This window comes from Pelodiscus sinensis, chromosome 13, assembly GCF_049634645.1.
Source record: "Pelodiscus sinensis isolate JC-2024 chromosome 13, ASM4963464v1, whole genome shotgun sequence".
Lineage (NCBI taxonomy): Eukaryota > Metazoa > Chordata > Testudines > Trionychidae > Pelodiscus > Pelodiscus sinensis.
The window spans coordinates 16,643,476-16,665,930 of NC_134723.1; the positions used below are offsets into that span (position 1 = coordinate 16,643,476).

The 22,455-nt window shown below is 42.4% G+C and overlaps 2 long non-coding RNA genes across 5 annotated transcripts in view; both read left to right on the top strand.

Moving 5' to 3' along the window:
- The window catches only part of LOC142831209 (uncharacterized), a 28,253-nt gene extending 21,640 nt beyond the window's left edge, over positions 1-6,613 (top strand). Inside the window, exons 3-4 of one of the 3 annotated variants that reach the window (XR_012906861.1) lie at positions 1,639-2,899; positions 5,790-6,613. This is a non-coding gene — a long non-coding RNA (uncharacterized LOC142831209). Of the gene's footprint in view, positions 1-1,638 lie in introns of all 3 variants that reach the window. The other 2 variants (XR_012906860.1, XR_012906859.1) reach the window with 2 other exon arrangements.
- Positions 6,614-6,800: 187 nt separating this feature from the next.
- Positions 6,801-21,500, top strand: LOC102452502 (uncharacterized). 2 transcript variants are annotated; one of them, XR_332563.4, is made up of 5 exons: positions 6,801-8,088; positions 8,346-8,455; positions 8,547-8,885; positions 9,724-10,363; positions 17,080-21,500. It is a non-coding gene; the product is annotated as an uncharacterized LOC102452502 (long non-coding RNA). The 2 variants fall into 2 exon arrangements; XR_012906864.1 differs by lacking the exon at positions 17,080-21,500 and having other exon boundaries at positions 9,724-11,382.
- Positions 21,501-22,455: the final 955 nt, after the last annotated feature.

Below are 22,455 nucleotides of genomic sequence, written 5' to 3' on the forward strand. Positions count from 1 at the left end.
AAAGGTATCAAAATGTGGCCAGGAGGATCAGAGGTGCCACACTTCCACAATCCCACTTGGCTTCAAACATGTCCATGACACTTCTTGTCTTTTTCACTGTAATATGTGAACAATTTTAAACTGCCATCTAAAGTCATTGAGATGCATTTTTAAAACACTAATAAGCTACTGATCATTCAAACTGATGTAGGATTTAAAAATGTTAATACCATTAATTGATCAAAGCTAATTCCCAAAAATGGGAATTCCTATGTTCCTACATTTACTATTGTAGCCAAGTATAAATAGTGATATCATGGAGTCTGGCCTCTGCCAAGCTGAGTTGCACTACAGGAATGGCAATGGACTTATTTAAGCATGAGGGTTTCATTTAATACTGTGTGAGAATGCAAATTGTGGAATCATTGTAGAACAGATTCCGGTACAGAAAAACTTTGCAATTAAAGGAAATGTTTGTGACTGACATACTTACGGCATACACCAAAATTTCTTAAGGCATGTGGAAATCCTTTTAGAAAGAAAAACTAACCTGGAATACCTTTTATGAAACAAATGACTTGAACACCTTCAACAGTTTTCCAATATACAGCCTCTGAAAACCACCAGGATGGCGTGGAGAGAAAATGGAAATGTTTAGGGTCCTGAACCCATAAAAGCATTGTCCTTATAATAATAATAATAATCATAATAAAAATCCATTGAGGACTATGAGTTCTAAATATAGGAACTACCAGCAATAATTTTAGCTACTGAGTTGCTTTATAATAATGATGTCAAGCTAGCTTCAGTCCAGGCCCATCTACTTAGTGTAAGGCACAGCAGAATGCTCTGTTGTTCCTGATGTTCTGTTTGCTTTTAATGGGTTTTGGGGTGGGGGTGATGGGAAAAGGGGATGCCGTTTTCTTGCCCTATGAAGATACATTAAAACTGTAGTGAGGCATTGACTATAACACAGTTCCCTGCATTCCCTTGAGAGCTGCAACATGGAAATCTGTTCCTATGCAGAGCAGGAACCACTGATAAGAGATACCATAGAGCACACTTGGAGCTAGAGTGTCCTGGGGAAACAGACCCCATGGGATTTGGAACTGAAATCTCCAAATGAACCAGGAAAGGATGAGGGCACCTTACATCTGAAAATGTAGCCTCAATATTTTTTTCATACCAAAATGGCCTTTGTCAGCATGAGGAACTAGTAATATCTTTGAAGTATTTAAGGTACAACACCACAAGCAAATGCTTTAACCAATAAAAGTATCTTTGGTGCGGTTGATGGAGTAGAAAGGAGGATTGTACATCAAAGATTTTAAAATGTCCAACTTATATAAACAAAAATGTAACTGCTTAGGTTTGTTTTCAATCAAAAGTGGATTTCCAAAGTCCCTTAGTTCTATTAGATAATTTTATGATATTTCCATCGTAGTTAGTTTAAGTTATTAGAATCTAGCCTTTGTAGAATGATGGAAAACCAGTACACTGATCTCTTCCCATCCCCTAAATGCAATGGGAATAAATATAATAGAAGGATCTGTAATTCAAGCAAAGCAAGAACTATTAACAGAGTGTTTAAATTAGCAAGGTTTGAAGATTTTACTTGGTGTTTATTTGTTTAAAAAGTGTATTTTACTTTGTTTTTAGATGCTCTTCATTGTGTTCTTCATACTTACTACACATGGAACGAGATTTTTCATATTACAGTAATATCTCTGATGCTGTTCCAAAAATCAACTTGAAACCATGAGATTCCAGTAAGTGATTTCTCCCTCTGGTGGCTGCAGATAGGAAATACAAAACTTAAAAGACAGGTCATGTTTCTTAAGCATAAAAGTACATATAAGGTAAAAGTAATTATAGCTGTTTCCAATTTAAAAGAAAAATCATTTGATATTTTAAGTGTTATTTTTATAGTAATATCTGAATTTTTTTCTGGGTTTCTTTAGTTATTGAGATACAAAACTGAGGTATGTAGATTTGGAAAACTAGTCAACACAAATGCAAATTAATTCAATTTACTATGGTGGGTGTCTATTGAAAGAGAAGTAGCAGTGTTTGATGAAAGAGAATTATAGAATGTTTAATATTTCCTCTCATTTGATTTGGCAGGAGTGAGAATAAGAGGCTTATTGTTTATCCCCAATTTCAAGATCTTCTGGTACTGACATATCTACATTGTTTAAATACAGTGCCACCAACATAAGTTTTAGTAACTATGCTAATCTCAGCCTTACACTGCTAGGGAAGTGTACTTGAGAATAATTGCCTGCTAGTGCTCCACATGCACTTTCATAAGGAATAGTGAGTACTTTCTGTAGCGTTAAGTGAATATATAAGGAGAAGAGTGAAGGGAAGACATGGGTGATCTATGAAAAACATGAGATATTGTGGTTCATTTAAATTATATTTTGGGTTTAAACAAAAAAATAATTCTGTGAATCTTTTTCCTATAATTAGCCTCTTTCAAATGTGATTGAATTACCAACCCCCTCTTTTTTTCTTAGCTAAAAGGAAAAGTGTGCTTTGTGTGAAGACTTGCAGAATCTGAGCCCCTTCTCCCTTTCAAACCCAGTAATGGTTGGGTCAAACAACAATAATGGAGTTGGCTCAAAGTAAGGTGAAATGAGTTCACATGCTCCTCTCTGTCAGCCAAACTTAGATTGGCACAAGCAACATAAGTCTTCAGTTTGAGTTGCACTTTCTTATGACAAGCTGAATTTGTTTTATTCCCTCTTCTCTTCCAGCACTTTCAGTGAAACAACGCTGGCACATTTCCTCTCTATCTAGCATACAGAATTTGACAAATGAGGAGAAATGAGAAAACACCTACCAGTGTTTCACAGATGAAAAGAGAGAAGTCCTTTTTTGCATTGGGGATGAATTGATCATAATTTTTGTTATTCTTGTAAGTTTCATACTGAGGTGTAAGAAAGGAAGCTATTGGACTCAGTGAGATTATTCTATTCCTCCTTCTTAAACACTACCGTGAACTAAATTGTAACCTAATATCACATAATCATCTATGAAATAAATGCACAGCTCCATGGAGATGCCTGAGCATGGGAAATTCATTAAGAAAAAACAACCAAACAATATAATAACTAGTTAGAACTGAAGGATTATACCATCACACTTTATGTCTCTCCACATATTCCAGCAGTGGCAAGGAAAAATTTGTTTGAATACTCCTGTCTAGTGCTATGCAAAACTGTCCAGTTTCATTTTGTATATTTTCAGTTCTAGGCCCTTCTCAGATGAAAGGGGCCTTGTCAAGAAATTTTGGCTCAGGGAGGAGAAAAAGAGAGAGATTCCAGCTGTGAAGTTTGGATCCTCATTTGGATTCCAGACCCCTCCTTCAAAGGTTGTGTTTTTTTCAGATCCAGGATATCATCAGTGCAGGGCTACCTCTTCCTCTAAGTAAACTTTCACTTTCATCAAAAAGAAATGATGCGAGCCAAAATTAACTCAAGTGTGGGGAGGAGGTTTCTTCAGAGCTCTCCACTGCTGCAGGATGATGTGTTTGAGTGGAAATAGAATGCCAGACTTCTCTGAAAAAAATTTTTAAGAGTGAGAAGAGAAATTGTTAGCTACAAGAAATTAAATTAAAAGCAAATGATTTTGTCATGACCTCTTCTGATAATCTGTCCGTCTCAAGTGTGAAACTTGTGTGCACAGGAGGTGTAGGAACCTGGGCCATGAATTTAGAGTTTGTTTACAAAAGAGACCAGGATGACCATAAACTTTAGTGACTGTGGAGCAAAATGCAAATTCCCATGTGGGAATTTTCATTATCATTAAAATCAAGTTTATGATTTGGAGTTTCTTGGGTTATTTTTAGTGTTCTTTTTTTAACATAGCTCTCATTAGCTCTGTCATGCACCAAAAATCATTATTACTCTTTGGTTGTTTTCATTTGACTTTTGTTTTTTTATTACCTTTTTAGTGTTTGTGTTTTCAAACTTTTCTCTGCAACTGTGGATGCTAACTGCTTAATTTTTAAATTAAAGTTGAAATTCTCATGTACTCACATGATTCCAGTTCTTGAAGATTTAAGAGAAACATCAAATATTGTGAAATGTGCAATCAAATTGCAATATTTAGCAACACTACACCATTGGTACTTACCCCTTTGCCAAAGATTTTGGCACAGCATCACTTTTGCCATTTTAAAGGAATTTTAGTATAAATTCTATTTTGTCCTAAAACTTTCTGAAGTTCTTCTTACTGTAGTTCTTTCTGAATTCCTGACTCACTTTAAACCTTAATACCACAATCTAATTCATGAAAGTAGATTCCTATGCCTGCATGGAGTTTCACCGCTATCTATGGGGGTCTCTTTGGCCATAGGAGCCCAGTTCCATCAATCAGACTGCAGGATGGTATATTGTATAATGGTGTTCTATTCCAGGTTCAATTATAAATTATAAATAATAAGTACATTACATTGTTAGACCTTGCCATAATAATTCTTCAGCTAATAAATCATTCTTCCTTTCCTCTAAAAAGTCCTGTCAATTGCTTTGCTGGCCTCTTGTTGTTTATGTACAGCACCTGAAAATTCTGTTATAATTTCATTTTATCCTCTTCTAAATGTTTCCTTTCATTCTGTGTTTTTTCTTTTCTTATCACTTTTTATGCTCTCTTAATTTCAGTATGCATCATTCCTATCCTGCTCTGTATTTGATGTTTTATAACCCATCCTCTTTCTCACCCTTGATTACTTTTACATTTCTCTGTTCCTTCACACTTTAAAAAATTCCCTTGCAATTATTACTAGATGGCATGCATATTGCTAGATGGCATGCATAACCCTTCGGCATACATTAATTTATCTTTGAACACTTTCTATTTCCCCTTTGTGTCCTTTTCCTCTACTGCTGTATCCTGTTCAATTTCACCCTGCACTTCCTGCGCTCTTCCAAATTTTGCTCTGCTGAAATCCAATCTTCTTGTTTTCTCAGTTTCCTAGTTGAACATTAATCCCAAAGAAATCCTTAACTAGATTTCAGGCCTAGTTGTTTAGATGGTTCTCTCCCACTTCTGAATCACTAGTTATAACACAATTATTCCATAAATCTAAATCTAGAATTATATCCTATTAAGTTATATGCAAAAGCCACAAATTTGTTGCTCTTTTTTCTTCTTCACAGTTTTAGTATCTCATTATGACCCTGGGCCTGTCCCAGAAAAGCACTTAAGCATGTGCTTAACATCAAACACATGAACAGTCCATGAATCATTGTGTGGGGAATAGGTCTCTTCAGTGCAGAGACACTTTGGTCCCCCCTTTCATGTTGTATAGATTGCAGGAAAGAATAGTTTGGAAGAGGCACCAGGAAGATAGTCTGTGTGTACAAGGCAAGAATGCTAGCTGCAGTTGTGGCAACTCTGAGAACACACCTTTGAATATAGAACAATTGTTGTTTTAGAATCATGGAGTCCTCACTTGTTCATTACCCAGCATGCAGCTCATGAAACATATAATTAGTGATCTGCAGGCTTTCCTTTACATGTATATGATGATTTTTTATTGTCCGAGTCCTTTAAAAATTCTTAAATCATCTATCACCGTCTGCATTGTGCAGACCCAAGTCAAAGTAACCATACCCTAGAGTCCCTAGAGCACCCACCACGCCAAATAATATGGCAGTCCCAATGACTGGAGTCAGCAACATGGAGGAGTCAGCTATGGAAGGATTTCTCTGGCTTGTGCTTTCACTCTAGTGGCAGGAAGCTGACAGAGTATCTGTGCGGTGGTGGTGGACATTCTGGCAGCATTTACTGTTCCACCACAGGCTCCTGATGGATTTCCTGATGGAGCTGCAGGAGGAGGACGCATCATAGACTACATTGGCAGATGCTGTTCAGTATGGCTGATGCCTCCTACACAGACTGCTGCTTTTGGTGCAGGGCCACATGCACAGAGTGGAGCAACCACCTCATCATGCAGAACTGCAATTGTGAGCAATGGGTCCTGAACTTTCATGTGAAGAAGGCTACATTTCTGGAGCTTTGTGAGATACTTGCTCCCACTAGCCAGCCTAAGAGATGCTACAGAAGTCCAGAATCGGCTTGCTATAATGTCTGCAAGCTGGCTGCCCCTGACTGCTACAGTTCTTTTACCAACAAGTTTGAGGTTGGAAAGTTGACTTTGAGTGATGTGCTGCTGGAGGTTTTTGAGGCAATTAGATGTGTGGTTTACCCCAATATGGCAGGCATTAAAGATATTCCTGAAGTAATTGCTGGCTTTGTGAGAATGAGAGTTTGTCGCTGTGGCAAGAGCATTGATGTGACACATGTGCCCATAGTTTGTCCTCCTCAAGGAGCACCTGAACACATAAACTCCATTGTGATGCAGGAAGTAGTGGAGCACAGAGGCAGATTTATGAATGGCAATGTGGGCTGTCTAGGAAAAGTTCACCATGCCAGAATTTTTGTCATATGGGAGTCTGTATTCATAGATAGGCTGAGACACTATTGTACCCACAATGATTTTGACATAGTGTCATAGGCCCCCACAACATTCTGGGGGATCTTGTGTACCTCCTGTTGACTGAGGGTACGTCTAGACTACCGCGTTTTGTCGACGGAAGTTTTGTCGACAGATACTGTCGACAAAACTTCCATCGACAAAGAGCGTCCAGACACATGGAGTTCTGTCGACAAAGCAAGCCGCTTTGTCGACAGAACTCCGTAGTCTGGACGCAGTGTTACAGGCAATAACACCTTCTGTCGACAGAACTCTGTCGACAGAAGGTGTTTTGCCTCGTAAAATGAGGTATACCAGCGTCGACAAAACCGCGGAGTTCTGTCGACGTTATGTCGACAGAACTCCGCGGTAGTGTAGACGCTGGTATTGTTTTGTCGACAAAAGTCCACTTTTGTCGACAAAACTAGGTAGTCTAGACACACCCTTAGCTTATGAAACTGTACCCTGATTTCAGAGGTCATGGCAAAAAAGGCTTAATTTTACACTCTTGGCAGGTGTACCATGTTTGTTGAATCCCCTTTTGGCAGATGTGTCTACAATCTCATCTAGATCATAGTGTCACCAATTATGTCCACATTGTTGTGGCTTGCTGTACTTTTCACAAACTTTGTGAAGCCAGGCGTGAACCCTTGCCCCCTGAAAGAACCTGTGACAGCGCGGGGGGTTGCTGGATTCAATACCTCATCCACAAAGTGCAGTTACCACTGCAGGAGCTGACTGTACCAAGCAGCAGAAAACAGATACTTTATGTTTTCACAATGTGGACTCACAGGGCATGCCTACACTGCACACTCATTTTGGAATAAGCTATTTTGGAGGAAATACTCCAAAATAGTGTGTCTACACAGCTCAGTGCTATTTTGATGGGCATTTGCTATTTCAAAATAGAGCGTGCACACTTACTGGACACTGAATCGCACATAAGGCCACCCGGAAGCTCTTCAGGTAGGGCATCAGGACAGCAGTCACTTCCTGGAGCTGCTGCCTGAGGCTGTCTGAGGCTTGAGCTTAAAGGGACCCGCTGTACAGTGGTGTCTCAAGCTCGTCTCCTTTGCCTAACTCCTTGAGGGACAGCAAAGCCTTTTCTTTGCCTGCTGTGGTTGCCCTTGTGGACACCCCAGCACTCCTGCCTCTGAGCAGTCGACGGCTCTTATATGTCTTCTTGCACCTCTTGCTGCAGTTTCTGTGGGTTGCCTTCATGTCCCTGCAGGAACAGGACCCCGCTGCTCCTTATGGGACAATTCCTCACCTCTCTCTGAGTGTTGCTCATGTAGCTCGACTCCAGCCATCCTTCCCTGCACAACATGCACTGCCACTTCTGGAGACTGGACACCAGCTCCGACTGGTGGGACCGGATCATCCTTGAGTGGTGGGACAACCAGAAGTTACTCCAGAATTTCCGTATGTGGAAGGACACCTTTCTGCACCTATGTGAATATCTCGCCCCTGCCCTCCAGTTATTGGACACCCATATGACACCTGCCATCTCCCTCCAGAAGGGGGTAGCCATCGTCCTCTGGAAGCTCGCCATGCTGGACAGCTACCGATCCATTGGAAATCAGTTTGGCATGGGGATATCGAGTAATTGGGCCATGCTCTTGCAGGTATGGTGCTCTGATGCTATTGTCCAAGGAGTGTGGTGAACTGCTGGAATGGGGTTCCCTAGAGATGGAAGGAGAGGGGGTGAAAGCCCCCTGCCTGGGAAGTTTTTCAGTCCCGCCTTCACAAAGCCATTAGGAGGGATGAGGCAAGTTGGGGTTCCTCCTGGTGTGTGTGTGGGAAAGGCGAGAGGTTGGGCTCAGAGGCCTCCTGAGGTTCCTAGCAACCCTGTGATTCTCTGCTTGTTTGTCTTCTTCTACAGGTGGTGAGGGCCATCAACAGTGTCTTGCAGTGCAGAGTCATCAACCTGGGTGACGTGGACCCCATCATCTCTGGCTTTGCCACCATGGGCTTCCCCAACTGCAGGGGGAGGTGAGGCTACTGATGGCACCCACATCCCCATCTGGGTTCCTGATCACCAGGCATCTGAATATAATAACCAGAAGTGGTACTTTTCCTGCAGGCCCTCACTGACCACCGCAGCCAGTTCACAGACTTCTACATCGTGTGGTCGGGGAAGGCACAAGACACAAGTGAAATTCCAGCCTCTTTCAAAAGCTGCACACTGGCATCTTTTTCCCTGACTGCACCATCAGGGTTGGGGATGTGGATATGCCGATCTATATTGTTGGGGATGCAGCCTACTCTCTGCTCCCTGGCTAATGAATCCCTACACTGGACACCTGGACCAAAGCAAGGGATGCTTCAATGCCAGGCTCAGCAGGGCCCGTATCGTTGAGGGTGTGTGCCTTCGGAAGTCTCAAGGGGAGGTTCCGTTGTCTCCTCACCCTGTTGGATCTTGGTGAGCAGAACATCCCCCAGGTGGCGGCAGTGTGTTGTGTCCTTCACAATATTTGTGAAAGCAAGGGGGGGACAATCCTGCCAGGGTAGGTGGCAGAGGTCAAACGGATTGGCATAGCCTTTGAGCAGCCATGCATGGCTGGTATCTAGCAGGGCTATCAGGGGGCTGGGTGTATCTGTGAGGCCCTGAGGGAGAGTTTTGCACAAGGACCTCAGTGACATTCCCCACTGGGCCTCCCTACAAGATGCCCACATGTTGCCCCTCTTTGCCTTTCCTCCCATACCCCTCCCTTCCCCTGCCCTCTCTTCCACCTTCCCTCTCCCCCTCACCTCCCCTGCAGCGACAATAGACTACACTTTTTATTTTGGAACAAGGAACAAGAAGAGATCTTCCAGAAAAACTTTTGGAAGAGGGCATCCATACTGCAAAAGCGCATCGAAAAAGCAATCTGCTTTTTTGAAAGATAGTGTACATTCAGTGTGGATGCTATCTCACATATCGGCTGTGATTAGTATGGATGGAGCAGCCACCAGGGCACCTGTGCTTTTTCCTCTTTCCTCTTCTTTAGAAAGAACTCCCTCTTCCCTGTTTTCTTCCTCATAGAATGAGGCTCATCAGTGTCAGAACCCCTCCCCCTCATTCTTTCGATTTTCTTTCAGAAGAACATAATTTCAGTGTGGACGTAATTGAAGGGTTTTTTTTTGAAAAATTGAGGTTTTTTCCGAAAAAAACTCTGTAGTGTAGACATACCCCAAGATCCTGAAGGGAAACCTACACTGTATGCAGCTGAATATTCAAATACATATAAACGTCTATATTCTGTGTATTCCCAATCCAGGAATACCCATGGTATGGAGGAGTAAGTGACTCTGTGTGCTTCCACTCCCCCTCTCCTCCAGCTGGAAGAACGGCAACATGAAAAGCCACTTCCCTTGAGGCTTTTCCTCATCGCTCCCATAACAGCAGGAGGCGGTGCCTGGGAGGAGCAGGGAGCCACGTACGCCCCAGGAAGCGAGGCAGCAGATAAGCACCCCAAGCCCACCCCCTCATTCCCAGACCTCGCAGTGTGTTTCCTGGCCCAGGAAAATCTTCAATCCAGCATAATCTATTTCTCAGGATTGCCATATTAAAGAGATTCAAGTGTAGTGAGCACATTTCTGAGTGGAGTGGACTAATCCATGAGGGCCTAGAAAATACAACTTTCTCTGCAATGTAACTGACTATCTGGAGTTCCTGTTTCAGGAAAAGTTTGCACCAATCAGCATTCAGAACTACGTCAGAATCCAGAAGGGAATTAACATGATACCGGCTTAGCTCAGACGTGACTTTCCAACATTGCTGAACGCAAACACACTGAAAACTGCAGCTGTACTCCACCTCAGCATGGATTTGCCTCTAACTGACATAGACTGGATTTAGAAAAAGAAGACTGTTTCCCAAACACACACACTCAGGCAGTGATTATTAACTATTTACAGGTAGTGACACAGATCCAGTAGGTGTGATTACAGAATTGCAAATTTCCAAACAATGAAAATAACCTGTTACAACTGTTTATGAACATTTGAAGTTCCAAGTTGCCATTTTGAACTCCACTTCATCGGGTAGGAAGGGGGGAGGGGAGGGACACCCAGCTCTCTTGTGATACAATCCATCAATACTGGCCAGACACCAGTAGCTGGGGCTTACAATTTTTGCATGGTTTCTTACAGCGGAAATCCTTCCTATTACTGTAATAATACATTTACTGGGTTCCAGGGCAGCTTCTGTCCCCACCAGGTTCTCTGTAAGCAGTGAGTTGTTCTTCAGACAGGGGGCTGAAATCAGACATGTCTTCTGAGCAGACACCAAGAATTTGCTGTTGATCCTGATCAACAACTTCCTCTGGGATTAGTTTCATTGCTTCATGCTCCTGACTGAGGGCCTGCTACTGGCTCCCATCAGTCCCCATGCTGGGTTCAGGGCTAGTAGGGCACCATCCTAGCTCATGGGTCATCATGAAGTTCAACTAACTCTGCGCTGGTCACCGAGCCCAGGACCCAGTCAAAGTCATCATAAAATGGGTGTGTCATTGGCAAGTTGCCCAAGGCACAGTTTAGTCCCTGGTTTTCTGGTATTGCCTCTTCAGCCTCTTAATACACTTCCTACATTTTGATCACTTGCCAAGAAATCTGCAGAGCTGTCAGCTTTTTAGCTGTCTGCTGGTATGCGAGGTCATTCCTGGTGTGCTTTTTTTACTGGCCTTGTAGCAGAGATTCACTGAAAACTGGCTGAGCTCCTCTGATTAGCAAGCACCTCTCTTGCAAAAAGCTTGATCAGTTCACTCCTTGATAGTGTGCACCCAGATAACTCATCAAAAGTTAATGGGTTAACAGTGACCTGCTGCTATTTGCAGGGGTGGGATGGCTTCCCTTTTCAGTAGAGTGGTTTGCAGATTGTTGAGATACAGAACTCTAAGAAAGCTGTCCTGTGGAATTGTGGGATACATCTGACTGACTCCCAGGGTATGTCTACACTACCACCCTAGTTCGAACTAGGGTGGTTAATGTAGGCAACCGAAGTTGCAAATGAATCCTGGGATTTAAATATCCCGGGCTTCATTTGCATCTTGCCAGGTGCCGCCATTTTTAAAGCCCGGGTAGTTCGGACTACGTGCCCGCGGCTACACGCGGCACAGAGTAGGTAGTTTGGATTAGGCTCTCTAATCCGAATTAACGTTACTCCTCGTCCCATTTCAAAGAACGGTAGTGTAATGGTAGTTCGGATTAGAGAGCCTAATCCAAACTACCTATTCCGTGCCGCGTGTAGCCGCGGGCACGTAGTCCGAACTACCCGGGCTTTAAAAATGGCGGCGCCCGGCAAGATGCAAATGAAGCCCGGGATATTTAAATCCCGGGCTTCATTTGCAAATTCGGTTGCCTACATTAACCACCCTAGTTCGAACTAGGGTGGTAGTGTAGACATACCCCCAGAACCCAAGTCAAGTGAGGCTGCATCTACACTGCAAAGCAATAGAGCTCACATCCTGTGTCATAGCCTAACTTGCGCTTGGACCCTCCAACCGTGTACGATTCTGGAACCCTGGATCTGAGCTCTGGGTTAGCACAATTGCAGTATAGATGCAAAGAGGGTTAGGTTGGAGACCTGGCTCCAGTAAGTGTAGGCATACCCTGAGGCTAGTCTACCCAGCAGTGTTATTTTGGAATAACATCGGTTATTCTGAAATAACATAGTGTGCATCTACACAGCAAGCCCATTTTTTCAAAATAAATTTGAAATAACAGGCTTCTTTAATTTCTGTAAACCTCATTTCATGAAGAGTAAGGGAAGTCAGGGGAAAAGTGCTCTATTTCAAGATAACTGTTGTGTAGACAGTGCCAAAAGTCGAAATAAGCTATTTCAACTTAAGCTACACAATTAGCATAGCTCAATTTGCATAGCTTATTTCTAATTTAGCCTTGCTGTGTAGATGTGCCCTGAAAGACAAAAGTCAAAACCAAAGAACCAAAAGCCGGAACAACTTTTGTTTTTTGTTTAATAAACATTTTGAGGAAAAATCAACCCAGATGAACTTTGTTCAGTTTTTGCTTCATTTGAAAACAGTTTTCACTTTTAAAATACTATCTAATTGCAAATGTTCATTCCAGCTCCAGTCACAGTCAATGTTCATGTTGTAGTTGGGACTGAATAATTTGTTTCCTCCAGTGCCCTTCAAGAAGTACAGAAACAGAACTGTGTGTCTTTTCTTTATTTGATAAGATCTTAGTTACGATCAATAATATTGTGCATTAAAGCTTTTTAGCACAAAACATCCTTTCCCTTTCAGTGCTTTTATGATGATTTAGTTGAATGGGTTTATATTTTTAAAAATCATATGAGATCTTTGCCAAACTGCTGGCTAAAAGTGTGACATGACATATTAGTATTTTCTTCACTGGAGGAATTAGCACTCTCACCAATGGCTATTGGCTGTGTGTCTTCTGGTCATTAGCCAGCTTAGCCAGAGTATGCTGAGATCTGAAATCAGTAACTTGACACTGTTAAAATATTCCCAGTTTTGGCTGCACTCTTGTGCGATTTCAATCCAGACCACCTTGTGTCATTTAATTCAGTAGGATTTCCAATTCCGACCACCATGTGTCATTTTAATTAGAAGATAAGAACAGGCAATTCAAAGCAGAGTCTGAGAGAAGATTGGAGAGGCACTCTATATATCTCTGTGTATAAGGTCCTCTAAACAATAGCACAAAAGCTATAATTGGAAAAAAGATTAAATAGTAAATGAAAACAAGCTTTGAGGGCAAGTTTTATGAAAAGACTGAGCAGATCATAGAAAGTAAAGTTATTTTCATTCCCAGTAAATCATAATTAGTCATTATAAATTTAAGGAAATAAATATGATTGTATCTGCAATTTTCATTTGACTGGTATTAAAAATTTCCCAATTTAAGTATGTATATTTCCTAAAGGTCCTAATTGCCCCAAAGGGATGGCAAGCTTCTTCATAAGGTTTTAGAGTATAGAAGGTAACCTCTATTATTATAATTAGTTTGTTCATTATTTGTACTGATGCAAACACTGACTGCACCTGTTATGCTAGGTGCTGTACAAATGCAGACAAAAAGAGGTCCCACTGCCCAATGAGCTTACAGTCAAATAGACCTTGAAAGGTATTTGTGTTGGAACCTGTTCCAGTGCCACCATGTACATTGTATGAAATAAACTTAATGGCCAAGATTTTCAAAGAAATCCAGTGATTTTCGGGGCCTCAGTGTTTGTGTGTCAGCATGAGATTCATTAAATGGGGCTGATTTTCAAAAGGTACATGCACCAAAGTTTTGGAATATGAGTTCCCACTGAAAATCTTGGGGCTCAGCACTTTGTAAAATATTAGGGCCAGTAGGATTGGGGCACCCCCCTGAATTTACCCATCTGTATCTTAACACATGCAACTAACCCAAAGTGAGATGAGAAGTCAATGCAATTAAGATACTAAGAAGAATTTTAGATATCTCAGTGATTATCAGTTAAAGAAGAAAGGGGCTGCTGACAGTGAAGAGAGAAAAAGCAGTGCTGATCATTTTGAATACACTTTTCTTTGCAGACTTAGTTCTGCACTCCTGACTCAGGCAAAATCCCATTGGGTTAATGAGGAGCATTAATATCAACCAGAAAAGGATCAATGGGAACATAAGTGGAGTCAGGTGTGCAGTGCAAGGACCGCCAGTATGGGAATATCACAACCCTCTAGAGATAGAACAGCTTTCCAAATGCCAATAGAGAGATTTGGCTTCTGCAGTTTGGCTTTTATTCTGAGCACAATATTATTTAACAGACAGTCTTTAAAAAAAAAGCCACAAAAATAGGGGAAGAAAGAGAAAAAGTGACTGCAGCTTAAAACGTTGCAAACTGCCCATGTAGGCGTCAAGTGCAGTAGCAACAAACAGGAGATATGCATAGATAATTGTTTTTATCAGACTATCTGGAAGAAATGCAAGAGACTTTAGAAGCAATAACAGCCTGACAGTCTGATTCTTCAGAGTAAAAACTTGACTTATCACAACTGTATCATGAAATTCTGGAGCTCCTTTATAAATGGCTGATGATACACCCAGTTTACTGGCTTTCAATAAGTAGTATTATAATGACATATTTTTTGCTATTTTGTTGCCATTTTACAATTATGGACAATCTTCATGCTGCATGCATGCAATCTGGTCATTACTAAATTATCAAAGACACAAGTGGTTTTTTTTTTCTTATTGACAACAGTTGGCTTGAATAATCGGTACACTTGCTGGCATTCCAGCAGTGAGAACTGGAGGAATGGACTGGTGAATCAGGCTCCGTTTGGACTGCTAGGAGCAGCAGAGCAGTGAAGACTTCAAGTTAATGCCTTTGAGTGCCAATCTGCTCCCCTGTCTATAAGAGGCAGTTTATGAAGAGAGGATCAGGGAGTAGCCAGCAGAACATTGGGGAGGGTACATTGCACTCCCCGAGACCAGATGCATTGAGAGAATGGGGAGGTAGCTGAGGGGATGGAGATAGAAGGAGCACTGGGTTTCCACAGCTGCATGTTGACCTTTTTAAGCCCTTGTTGAACATGCAGATCAAGTAGCCAGCCCAGCAAGTTGTGAGGTGTCTGATGACTAATTGTTTATCTCCATCCTGTTGCAGTCCTCCTTAATGGGGTGCAATTTTGAGTTTTTTTTTATTTAAAATTTTACAAGAAGAATTTCTTAGGGCTTAGAAAGCGTCTTGATGCAAAAGCCCCTCTGAATATTCCAGGACCCAAGATCAGCATGAAAAAGGGTTTCACAAAGCCAATTTCCTGATGCCTAGGCTAGTTAAGTGTGAAGTCAAGAGCTATGCATTTCCACTGTATCTGAAGCACTGAGGTTTGTGACTGTGAGACATTTTGCAAAGAAACCACTCTTAATTAGGTTGTACATTTGAATATAACTTTTATTTTACATTCAAATCATCTCAGATGATAAGAAAGGAATGTGACTTCAACCTTTTTCTCCAATAATATGTGACAGTTACCAAGATGCAGCAGCCCCTGCTACGAGGCATACAGTGGAACTGCAAAGTTATACATGAGGGAAATAGCGCAATTAATCTGAAAGTTATTCCAGCACTGCATTCTGTAGGTGGTATGACAGGCTACAGTCTGCATAAAGAAGCAGTAATTTCTTTAGTGGAAACTCCCACAAGAAAGAAGTGAAAGTAGTTCTGGTTTTGTTCAGCCTTTAAGTTTTTTATGTCAGAGAATGTCTGAAAAGATCTCAGGTGTCATAGAAAGGTATTTTCTCTCAGGTTGGGTACTTAATGTTGTAACATTCCTCCCCTCAGGAAATTAATAGCTAGATAGTGTGAAAATATGTAGTGAATTAGACAGGGATTAGGATCCAGGAGTAAAAGTCTGAAACTGTGGCCTAATCTAGTATTTTAAATTGAGCCAGTGAGTTGCTGCATCAGCTTCAGGCATGTCAATTCACAGCCTTCCCAAAACTGTCATTTTGTTTTGCATTTCTTAGTGGCTGTATTCTGCCAAGTTCCAAGTCAATCTTAGACTTGGAATAGACTCTGTTCTCTAGCCCTGCTTGTGTTAAACCTCTATGCTAACTATTGGAGCACTGCCAAGATTGACCATTGAGGTTATAAGATGCTTTTAAATTGTAACCTGCTGCTTTCTTTCTTCCATTAGCTCCTCTTCCCAGCCCAGGAAAGGATTGGCTACTTGGGAAACAGAGATTCAAATGTTCTTTGGCATTTCTGTGGATTTGTTTCTTGACGTGATAAGCCATATTGCATTGTGCTGACTAGTCTTTGTTTAGACTGGCAAGTTTTTCCGCATAAGCAGCTGCTTTTGTGGAAAAACTTGCCAGCTGTCTACACTGGACACTTCAATTTCCGCAAGAACACTGACTACCTACTGTCTGAAATCAGTGCTTCTTGCAGAAATACTATGCTGCTCCTGTTCGGGCAAAGCTTTTGCGCAAAAGGGCCACTGTAGACAGCTCAGATTTGTTTTGCGCAAAAAAGCCCCGATCGCGAAAATGGCGATCGGGGCTTTTTTTGCAGAAAAGCGCGTCTAGATTGGCACGGATGCTTTTCCGCATAAAGTGCTTTTGCGGAAAAGCGTCCGTGCCAATCTAGACGCTCTTTTCCGCAAATGCTTTTAACGGAAAACTTTTCCGTTAAAAGCATTTGCGGAAAATCATACCAGTCTAGACGTAGCCTCCCTGTCTCTCTCTCAACAACACAAACATTAAGATGTTTTATTTGCTTTTCACCTACGAAATCTAAGCTGGTCTTTTCGCTATGATAACCTAAAAACTCAATATCTGAAAGTCTTATTCTGAGCAGAAGCAATTGCAAAGATTTGCATTTTCCATATATTAAAAGATGGGTGACTTGTAGGAAAGAAATTCGGGGGGGAAGAGGACAGGGTGCATGTGATAGTAATAGCAGGCATCAGAATATTGACTGAGACCAGATCAAGTTTTCTTCTTGAGAGAGACTTGTGAACATAATCAATTAAAGAAGGAATCTGATTTGCTTGCAATTGTTTTTCTGTCTATATGAATGATGTATGGGTATATTGGAAGAATTTACTCTTTTCTAAAATAACAGATTTACCAGTTGATTTATGGGGTTTTTTGTTTTGTTTTTGTTGTTCTCTCTATAGGTGAGAAAAAGGTTAATTTGCTTGAGGAAATCATGTCTGTGCCAGAGAAGGTCAACTTGCTCCATCATCATGTACTGCCGTCTGATGCTGGCCTGAACCCTCACAACTTGGCTGAATGGAATAATTAGACATTTTGGTTTTTTTTAGCATACTGCCTGCAAATTTCTGTTTTCTCCAAAGGCATTTACACCATTGCCGGAAAGGAAGGACTGTGTGACTCATTTCAGTTACTTGAATACTGTCTCACCTAGTTCAACATCAATAGCCTCATCTTGTTCTGAACTACATTACATTTCTGATTATTGATTGTTGCATTCTAAAACTAGGAATTGAATCCTAAATTGTGCCTTCTCCAATCCTGAGCCTGGGCCAAAACAACCCCTGGTGCAGCACAAAATAGTTGCTTTCAGTTGCTGTGGCTAGCACAGTCCCTAGGAGCTATTCTGCTGGCCGATGATGCTCCAAACTCACCACTCCTGCTCTTGTCATGACACACCCAAAAAAGAAGACTGAATACATGAAACTCAGAATGTATACATTCTGAAGCGCACCTCTCAGGACCTGCCCCCTTGTGATTTGATGGTATTAGAAATAGCAAATGATCAAGTGAAGAAGTACGATGGTGTAACGTGGGAGCCCAGTCCTGCTCCCCGTTGTCTCAGGTTCCCCGGTAAGCCTCCGGGTGCCGGTCCTCCGCTGCGGCGGGGTAGGGGAGTCCGGGCCCACCCTCTCTCCCGGACCCCAGCCCAGGGCCCTAAGGACAGGCGAGTGGCCACCGGCTCCGCTGGGGCGGTGCTTGTCCGAAGCACCCCGGCCCGCCGGGCTCGCCTGCCCTGGGCTGCTTCCTACCCCCTCTCAATTACCCCGAGGCCCCCTCACCGACTCGTGCTACCCTCGCCCCCCCTTTTGTGTTGTGTCCCTCTCTTCTTCCTCCTTCGCTCTTTCCTCCGTCTCGTCCTCTCATGCCCCGTTCCTCTCCGCCCTCCTCCGTTCTCCTTCCGTCCCCCCTCTCTTGCTCCCCCGGGCCTGTTTTTAAAAACCGCGCCGACGTCCGGCCCTGATGACGTCAGGCACCGCGTCGGTAGGCTCCTCCCCCGCCATGCGTCGTTGCTCCGCCGTCAGCCCAGCCCCCGCCGTGCCGCCCGTCAGCTGGGCCGCGGCGGCGGAGCAGGCCCTGCAACTCGGCCCCGCTCCCCGGGTGGTGCCCAGGAGGGTCAGGGCAACCGCGGGTTTAGTGCGGGGCGGGCCGACGTCAGGGGGACGGGGGCGGCGCGTCCCGTCACAGATGGTCAGAGAAGAACGGAGACATTCCAAATGACACACTAACAGCAAAAGCTCTAGATTTAGTCTGTAGTCTAGATTTAGAAATAAGACCATGGCATCAAATGCAAATCGTAGTAACATAATGAGCCAGCTCCCATTAGCCTTACTCATAACTTCAATGGGATTATCTGTACAGAATAAGACCAGGAGGATTTGATCCAAAAAAGATTTTGTGACACACTGGTGGAATCAATTGCACGATAATAGCACTTTATAAAGAATTGCTTTTCCAACAGAACATGTTTATGTTAAATGTCACAGAAGCGGTAGGAATATTGAATGTATCTGTTAAGCTACATGTCTGTTATGCACCTAGCACCCATGGTATCTGAACACAGCAACATGATTTAGAACACTGGCAAATTGAAAGACTGTTTTCTCCATCTTTTACTTGTATGCTCTTTGGAGGTGTTCTTCACTTTTCCATCCTATATATTTATGTATTTGTCTTTCCCCATGTCTATCTGTGTTCATAGACCATGACCATCCTATGACTTCTGAGCATCAATTTTGTATTTTATTCTATCTTCAGGAATGAGAGAGAATATAGGCTGCCCTTGGAATGTTACAGAGGAAAAGTTACTGGAAAGTGAGGTGATCAAATAGCGTAACAACATTTTTTTGAGTTAATTACATTTTTCAATTTTGTGTTGAGGTTAAAAGCTGGTGTTACCTAGGCATATTATATATATCCTGCCCATATTCATTGTATTGACTATTTTAGTCATTTCATTATTGCTACGCAGCATTAAATTATGGCATTAGCGATATAACTATTATGTTCTGTTCCTCTTGTCAGGTGAGCACTTGGGGGTAAATTATTTGATAATAATAATTTACTTGGAGATAAAGCTCCAATCCTTCTAACCCTTACTTGTATGCTTAGCCGTAAACTTGAACAGGGTGGGTAAACTTTCATGATAAACTTGCATGAATAAATTACTCGCATGAATATGCAGGATTGGTACCAAAGAATCTGTCTTATGAACTACATTTCTAAAAGTTTTCTGGTAAAATGTGAGATATGATATAACATCCATAAACAACAATGTCCAGTCCAGTTATGTAAATTCATTCCTTAAGTGCAACTCATTCAAATAAGATGTTCAAGAGTATATTAGAATCATAGAACTGGAAGAGACCTCAGAAGGTCATCAAGTCCAGCCCCCTGCTCTAGGCAGGACCAATTCCAACTAAATCAACCCGGCCAGGGCTTTGTCAAGCCGAGACTTAAACACCTCTAGGGATGGAGACTCCACTACTTCCCTAGGTAACCCATTCCAGTGCTTCACCACCCTCCTAGTAAAATAGTTTTTCCTAATATCCAACCTGGACCTCTCCCACCACAACTTGAGACCATTGCTCCTTGTTCTGCCATCTGTCACTACTGAGAACAGCCTCTCTCCATCCTCTTTGGAACCTCCCTTCAGGAAGTTGAAGGCTGCTATCAAATCCCCCCTCACTCTTCGCTTCTGCAGACTAAACAGACCCAAGTCCCTCAGCCTCTCCTCATGTGTCATATGCTCCAGCCCCCTAATCATTTTGGTTGCCCTCCGCTGGACCCTCTCCAATGCGTCCACATCCTTTTTGCAGTGGGGGGCCCAGAACTGGACACAATACTCCAGATGCGGCCTCACCAAAGCTGAATAAAGGGGAATGATGACATCTCTGGATCTGCTGGCAATGCTCCTCTTAATGCAACCTAAAATGCCATTAGCCTTCTTGGCTACAAGGGCACACTGTTGTCTCATATCTAGCTTCTCATCCACTGTAGCCCCCAGGTCCTTTTCTGCAGAACTACTACTTAACCGGTTGGTCCCCAGCTTGTAACTATGCTTGGGATTCTTTCATCCCAAGTGCAGGACTCTACACTTGTCCTTGTTGAACCTCATCAGATTTCTTGTGGCCCAATCCTCCAATTTGTCTAAGTCATTCTGTACCCTATCTCTGCCCTTAAGTGTATCTACCTCTCCCCCCAGTTTAGTGTCACCTGCAAACTTGCTGAGGGTGCAATCCATCCCCTCATCCAGATCATTAATAAAGATATTGAACAAAACTAGTCCTAGAACTGAACCTTGGGGCACTCCGCTAGAAACCGACCGCCATCCTGACATCTAGCCATTGATCACTACCCGCTGGGCCCGGCCTTCTAGCCATCTTTCTATACATCTTACCGTCTATTTATCCAATCCACAATCCCTTAACTTGCTGGCAAGAATATTGTGGGAGACCGTATCAAAAGCCTTGCTAAAGTCAAGGTATATAACATCCACTGACTTCCCCATGTCCACCGAGCCAGTTACCTCATCATAGAAGCTAATCAGATTGGTCAGGCATGACCAATTAGAACAGTTAAAACGTAAGGGAGATTCTAATATTCATATTACAATCCACTAACATCTTGGGTGCAGTTCATGCAAGCAAACTTATTCAGGGTAGAACTTAAGCACATTCTAGGATTTAAGTACATACTTAAGTGTTTTACTGAATCAGGGCCTAGATGTACTAAAGAAGAGTGAACTTTTCCATCAGGGGGCACAAAGCATTGCATATTAAAAGGAAATTCATAAATGTGGGGCTCATAAACTGTCAGGACTACTGTATTTTCTTATTGCCCTGAGTGATTAATACACACAATCCCATTAAGATCAATGGGATAACTGTATATTGATATATCTGTATATAAGCTGGAAGGGATACTTGCCAATACTCAGAGAGGTCGCTGCAGCTCCATTGTATTTCAGCATTAACGTAATTTTTGGAGGTGGTGAGTGATTTCTGCTGCATTGTAGCTTGAGGACTAGAAATGCTGCTAATTGACCTCTAGCATGAAAAGGCCCTCCTATGGTATGCATGCTTTCAACCATGAGTAGGGAGCAGGTCTAAAGGACTAGCTCCAACCTTGGCCTGCCCATAAGCCTGAGACCCCAGTCCATGCAGTAACTTTGGATTTCTCTTGTCACACTGTGGCAATGCTTTCAAATACAAAGAGTTAATCAAAACCATAGTTTTTACAAGAATATTTTTGTTCTTTGACTTTTTTCTTAGGGTGTGTCTAGACTACATGCCTCCTTCGACGGAGGCATGTAGATTAGCCAGATCGGAAGAGGGAAATGAAGCCGCGATTAAAATAATCGCGGCTTCATTTAAATTTAAATGGCTGCCCCGATCTGCCGATCAGCTGTTTGTCGGCAGATCGGGGGAGTCTGGACGCGATGCCCCGACAAAGAAGCCTTTCTTCATCGACACAGGTAAACCTGGTTTCACGAGGCTTACCTGTGTCGATGAAGAAAGGCTTCTTTGTCGGGGCATCGCGTCCAGACTCCCCCGATCTGCCGACAAACAGCTGATCGGCAGATCGGGGCAGCCATTTAAATTTAAATGAAGCCGCGATTATTTTAATTGCGGCTTCATTTCCCTCTTCCGATCTCGCTAATCTACATGCCTCCGTCGAAGGAGGCATGTAGTCTAGACACACCCTTAGTCTAGGTCTAATTTACTGGTCTGGCTCTTTTATGTGGTGTGCTGGTTGACACCAATAAAATACTTCACCAAACCTTTGCTTTGTTGCTGCCTTTTTGTTGCCACTTACATATTTCAATGGAAAGTTTTGAAATAAAAGCTTTATTTATAAACAGGAGACTTCTAGAAAACCAATGGCATTCTCTGGAGAGAGTTAAAAGAGATTTTTTCAGGCTTGCTGATGAGCATGACATAGTGACACCAATACCAATCCCACTTATACCAGCGCAAGTGTAAGGCTACATCTAGAATGCAGCTATTTTCTGGGATATCAGAGGTATCCCAGAAAAGCTATGCCGTATCTAAAGAATGCATTCACTTTTCAAAAAAAAAAAAAATCGGAAAAGTGGACACGCTCTTTCACCATCTCTGTAAACCTAGTTTGACGAGGAAGAAGGGATGTGTTGAAAGAGGAGTTTGTTCTGAAATTTGGTGTCATCTAGACACGCCAATTTTCGGAAAAGCCTCTTTTGAAAGAAAAGCGCAAAAAATATGCAAATTGCAAACCACAATTTGTATATCTTTTCCCGA